This window comes from Pristiophorus japonicus, chromosome 15, assembly GCF_044704955.1.
Source record: "Pristiophorus japonicus isolate sPriJap1 chromosome 15, sPriJap1.hap1, whole genome shotgun sequence".
Lineage (NCBI taxonomy): Eukaryota > Metazoa > Chordata > Chondrichthyes > Pristiophoridae > Pristiophorus > Pristiophorus japonicus.
Window position 1 is genome coordinate 32,443,911 of NC_091991.1, and position 6,371 is coordinate 32,450,281.

Consider the following 6,371-nt stretch of genomic DNA (forward strand, 5'->3'; position numbering starts at 1 on the left):
ACTTAGAGCATGCAATTATACAGCAAGGAAACAAAATAAGATATATAGGGCTAGAATTTCCCCTCCGATCACTGGCCCCGGATTCTGGCAGTTGCATCTTTTTAACCGCTGGAATACCGCTGGTGCGGCTCCTGCGGTTTTTGGGTCCTCGATGTCGGTGGTGGCGAAGCCCAGCGATGGCGGACTGGAGCGGGTGGTGAGAACGGGAGAAAGGTCGGCAATCTCCTTATCTTTAGTAAGGGAAGCAGAACCACTGCAGAAAACGTCCGGAAAATCTTCTCTGTGCGTGCGCGGTCATTCTCCCGCGATTTCGGGGTCAAGGGTGACCCTGCTCCTGCGCAGCAAAGAGTAGCACAGCACTGGACATCTTGAAGCTGCAGAGGTTGGTTGAGATCAGTGAGCGAGGAGCTGAGAGAAGACTTGTGAGGTGTTTTGAGGAGTACATTGATTATATTCAGTATATTTATAATTATATAATATAAAATAATATAATTAATAATATAACTAGTAGTAATTATAAAAATAATAGATCTTAAAATCTTAAAAAATAGTAATAATAATAAATAAATTCAAATATATGTATAAATAAATATCAAGAAAATGGAAAATCAAGCCATGGAAGTGGAGAGGGCATTAGTTGGGAGGTTTCTCGGAGGAAGCCCAGGAGTCATTGGTGGAGGAAGTGGAGGCCCATTGGAATCAGTTAACACAGGGTGGGTGAGGGAAACCATCACCATCCTTGTATCAGTGATTATGGCAAGAGATCGCTGAGACGGTGTCCTCTGTCGCGCCCGTGATGCGGGCGCCGAACCAGTGCCGCAAACGGTGGAATGACATTGTTGGGCTAGAAATATAGAAACATAGAAATTAGATGCAGGAGCAGGCCATTCAGCCCTTCGAGCCTGCAACGCCATTCAATAAGATCATAACTGATCATTTAACCTCAGTACCCCTTTCCTGCTTTCTCTCCATACCCCTTGAGCCCTTTGGCTGCAAGTGCCATATCTAACTCCCTTTTGAATTATATCTAACAAACTGGCCTCAACAACTTTCTGCGGTAGAGAATTCCACAGGTTAACCACTCTCTGAGTGAAGAAGTTTCTCCTCATCTCAGTCCTAAATGGCTTACCACTTATTCTTAGACTGTGACCCCTGGTTTTGCGAGAGTAAGTACTAACTTTTATCATGCATTGACGATTGACTCTTAAGCAGTGCCACGTTTTATTATATAGTAAAGCTTTGTGTCATTTTTATTTCCCATCATCGATCTCATTGTGTTAGTCCTCTGTATTTTCAGGTGATCATCAGGCAACATTTGCGTGCTAACAAAATTTAAATTGTGCACTCGTTGACGAAAAGACCGGGGGACAGTTAATTGGGGATGTGTACCTATATATTGTGTGTGTTCTGTATTAGTGTCAAGTTAGTTCACACATTTTTTGTCACCTTTTGCAGAAAAAACTAGCCGGAAATAGGGCGGAGCTCCGCAAAATGGGCAGTGGTCCGTCAAAAACTATTCCTCTGACGGACCTCAAGGAACGCGTGCCACGTGTGTTGGTGCTGAACCAGTTCTCCCAGAGGGTGTCTGCATAATCCCTGGACTGTTCTACAGTCATGTAATTCAATCTTATGGCAATATAATGTAGAATGTGGTTAGTTGTAACATGATTTATTGATTGATCACACTCTGCCACTTGGAAAGCAAACTGTTTGGGACTCAAGTTTTATGTTATGTACTTTCTCTATTCTTTGCTTATGATACTTTCATGTAATGATTCTCAGTAAAAAATGTTTGTTCTCCACATAAGCCTACACAAAGTGAATTGCTCTGATCCCTCCCCTCCTCTGCCGCTAACCATTAATGTTATGTTTTTACAGTTGCACAGGTGGAGCCTCCTGCTCCTACCAGAGAGGAGTCATTGCAGGGAAGAACAAATGAAGAAATGGTGGAAGAGACAGAGGAGATAGTGCTGCAGGAGCTGGAGGAGACCGCTCCTCAAAGCTTTGCAATGGTGGTGGGGCAGGAGGAGGGAGGGGTGGCGGAACCTGAAGGGCCCTTTCCACGGGCGGCCACCGGTTCCTCGTCGGAATCCAACTCCCAGCCCGATGAGCGCCTGGACATGGTGGGACTGTCCAGGATGAGTATCGACTTGATTCGAGAGTTCCTCCGGGGCATTGCTGGGTTGTCCGAAAACATTGCGGCTTTATCAGCCCGTCAATTGGAGGACATGGTGGAGCTGATTGCCGCGGTGAGGGAGAACATCCAGACCACCAATGGCATGCGGCAATCGATAGTCGTGGGATATGGTACTGCACGCCACGGTGCCATTCCAGCAACGGTGACAGCACCTGATCATCGGGAGGAACCAGTTTCTTCCTACTTTGAAGATGGGTCCTCAGCACCTCCATCTTCCCCAGAACCCCCAAACATAACGCTGCCATTGTCGCCCTCCTCAGCAGACACGCTCGAGATGCTCTGCTGGTGCACGATGTACTGGTCCCGACGTGGGCAGGGCCAGGGGTCTTGATCACGGGAGGAGGAGGAAGTGGTCAGGGCCAAGGATGCGGGGGGGGAGGGGGGGGAATTGGGGAGGAAAGACGTTGGGAAAGGTGGCTGCAGGTAGAATTGTGGGAGGGTGCAGGGGTAGTTTTCAGTGGTGTTTATAATGTTATTGATGCTGTTGCTGTTTGTTGTTCATAATGGTTTTTTTGTAAAAATTTTCATTAAGAACAATTGTTATTTTATTACATTGTTAAAGTTTAATACAAATGACAAGTTTTATATAAAATTTTATTCAATTAAACCATTCTTGTATTGTGTCTCACTCACTTCTGGGAAGGGGAAAAATGTCCCAGTTGACAACTTTTAGAAAACACAACTTTAAATGTGTGATTGCCAGTGTCCCTTGCAAACTCATAACTCATCTGGATGACCTAAACCCAACTGGGGTTTTCTTCAATCTTGCGAATATCACATACCTGGCTTAGCCACTCTCACTGCAACAGCTCTACCAACCTGTGAACATCCTCACAGGTGCATACATTACAGTTGTGATGCCTGCTGCAGTTGACCAGCCCCAAGACCACACCGTCAAACTACATGAAGAATGGTTACCTGGCCCTGCTACAGCCAGTAAAGGACCCGGGGGGGAAAGAAAATTTCCAGCAAATAATTCATGTTCAGCAACGCATAGCTCAGTGGACTAACTCCAATGACTTTTTCCTGAGTGGTGTTACATATGTTCCAAAATCCCTTTCCTGCCACCCACAAAATCAGCCCCTCAGCATGTTACAAATGTACTGGTCAGTTACTCCAGTCAAACAGATGCGAAACATCTGCAATCAAATTGGGTTTATTTTTTAAATAATGTTTTGATCGGGAGCGTCTGTTTCCACGGACCCAGAAGTACACGAGGCAGCATCGCTCAGCAAACATCCTGAGTTCAGTGTGTCCCTGAATTGACGGCAGCTAGCAAGACATGGCATGAGATCAGTAGTGAGGCATCATTCCTCGTCAACCTGCATTCCTCAGTTTATAAAAAAGATCAAGTAATAAAATGAACCACTCCTCTCCCTCTTCCCATCCGGACACGTGTAACCACGAATAAAATATTTCATTGCCGGTGATTGCTGCGACCGGCTTTAATTAGATCAGCTCAGGCCTAGTTGTAAGTACTCCAAAAATGACTTTATTGTATATGAAACGTGATAATAAATGCAGCTTTTCTTTCTAAAGGCTAACGAGCTGCAATGCGTCCCAAGCTCAAAATGTTTGTATCAGCCTCTGCAAATGTTGCTTCCTCTCCATGCAAACTGCCCCAGGAGCTTGATGGAAGTTCAACTCATGCTGTTGATGGAACAAATTCTAAGGTTGCTCCTTGTCAGTCTAATTCAAAAATCTCTGCTTGGATGTAATGGGGAGCAAAAGTTGTTGGGAAGGTGGGAGCTATTTCCCCAGACTGTTATATCATCTGAGTGAGATTGAAAAGGGGTGGCAGCCTATTTTCCTCTGGAAGTACTGCATCTCCTTGGAGCTCTGATCCACAGCAGCCCTCCAGCACCTCACCCAAGTGGCTATCCCTTTGAGCCGAGTGAACTTTGGGCTATTTGGCTATGAATCAAATTTACAGCACGGAAGGAGGCCATCTCGGCCCATCGTGTCCACGCCGGCCGACCAATAACTATCCAGCCTAATCCTACTTTCCAGCTCTTGGCACTATGGGTGTATTGCAGCCTGATGGGACTGCCGCCCATCAAAATGGAGAAGACCAAGGACGAGACCAGTGCCGACATGAAGGAGAGGTAATGACGTGGTTTTTACATGGAGTGGGATCGATACTGACCTTTGACCTATGGTGCCCGAGTTTAAAGGGAGCTTTACTCTGTATGTAACCCATACTGTACCTGTCCTGGAAGTGTTTGATGGGACAGTGTAGATGGAGCTTTACTCTGTATCTAAAATCATAGCAGGCCAGCGACATTTGCTCGATGGAATCTCTTCTACCGTCACGATTTGGAGTGAGCACGAGCACAATGGCGAGCCCCCATGTCACGGTAGCATTGGGTGACAGCACCAGCAGTGGTCAGGTCCCTGTACTCCCTGTACATATGGGTTCCACTACAGAGTTGTTGCGCAGTCAAATACCAAAGTTTTTCACTTCTTCTGGTGACTTCTCAAAAACCTGTCCACAATAGACAATTTCATCAAAGAAATGAAGTACCAGAATCGAGACTTGGCAACAATATGATTTGGAGCAAAGATGTGCATCCGATACAGAGTTGGGCCAAGCTCTTTAGTTGAGGGCAGGCGAAGCCCAATCACCTTGTATCCCTGGAGGATGCCCGAAGCCCTCATGTCACTTGCCACCCGAAAGTGTGTATGCGTGCCCATCCATGCATCAGTGTGCCATGCAAGTTCCAGCAGGGGTCATTGGACAGTGATCAGGAGCTCAAACCCTGGTTTTCATACTCTTCTCCCAAATTGTGGGTGTCGAGGCTAATTCCAAAGACATCAGTTTCACCTCGATTAGCTAACTCGACAAACTGAGAATTAAACTTGATCTAGTTGTTTAACCCACTAACCAGTCGCTGCGTTTTACATATCCCCTCTGGCTCTTTGGTCAATTACCTTAAATCTGACCCTTCTGCCAGTGGAAACAGCTTCTCCCTATTTTACTATCAAAATCCCTCTTCATTTTGAAATGACCTGCAAGTGCCAATAGCAGATTGAAGTAAAACACAAAAGTATCTGAAGTTTCCCCGCTGGAGCTGTGCCTTGTTTGAGCTGAGATGTTGCAGGTCACGGTGCTTGGTGACCATTTACAGTCAGATTAGTGCCTAGTTGACTGCTCTTTTCAAGTTTCTGGCTTTGCGATGTAAAATAAATTGGAGAAGACGGAACAGCTGGAGTGATCAGCCAGCCTGTTATGATGGTGAAAAGTTTCTAGTAATCCCCACTCTGAATGAAGTTTGTGTGCCAGCTGGCAATACTTAATCGTGCATAACGCTGGGCCCAAGTCAGGTCGGTACTTTAAAAATGGGCGGTTGTGATCAGAGTGATAACAGGCAGTAGCGGGCCTTAAAAAATTCTTTTTGATGCTAGGGGGGGAATTTTTGGTGATTTCTGGGTGGCAGATGTGGGCGGACCATTTCAGCAACACCGGCGGTAATCATAGGCCGAAATTACTGCCGGCGATAATTGGGAGGTGAAACGGGCGGTGCTTTACATTCTTGACCAAAACGGGCGGTAACTGGGCATTAAATGGGTGATCTGTCACTTTGGGCTAGAATGTCCTCAAAGACCACCAGCATCTGATTGCCATCCAAAAACTGCTAAGACTGGGAAGATTTTCGCCGGTGAAAACGTCCCCAATTTTTTTTTAAATCCAGCCAGTGACAAATATGGGCCTTGCACCCCCGATCTGGGCGAAAAAGTGCAATTTCGGCTAGATTGGCCGGTACCTAAAGAAAATGGGTGAAAATGAAAAAAAAATCTATAAAAATTTACACCGAGGCTGTGGGTTGGGCCTAACAACAAAAAAATAATTTAAATAATTTTTTTAAAAAACCGAACAAAAAAAATCCAAAAAACATTTCCAAGACACTTTCAAATTAAATGAACCCAACAGATTTTGAAAATGAATAGTAAAAAACCAATCACTTACCTTTTTCTTGCAGAGCTACTTACCTACCGACCAGCTCCGCTGATCCTCATTGGCAGTTTAAAAAAAAATTATACTTACCTACGGGTCCCGCTCAGCCAAAGTTCGCGTCAGGCCGATCTGTGGATGTTGCACGCCGGTGGTCCGCTCCCCAGTGGTACATCGAAACCGCCCGCGTGCCTCAGCTGTGGAAAATTTCACCGACCCGGT

The 6,371-nt window shown here is 45.7% G+C and overlaps 1 long non-coding RNA gene across 2 annotated transcripts; it reads left to right on the top strand.

The window, feature by feature from the left end:
* The first annotated feature begins 305 nt into the window (after positions 1–305).
* Positions 306–2,804, top strand: LOC139281444 (uncharacterized). 2 transcript variants are annotated; one of them, XR_011596878.1, is made up of 3 exons: positions 306–382; positions 1,456–1,616; positions 1,879–2,804. It is a non-coding gene; the product is annotated as an uncharacterized lncRNA (long non-coding RNA). The 2 variants fall into 2 exon arrangements; XR_011596877.1 differs by having other exon boundaries at positions 341–427.
* Positions 2,805–6,371: the final 3,567 nt, after the last annotated feature.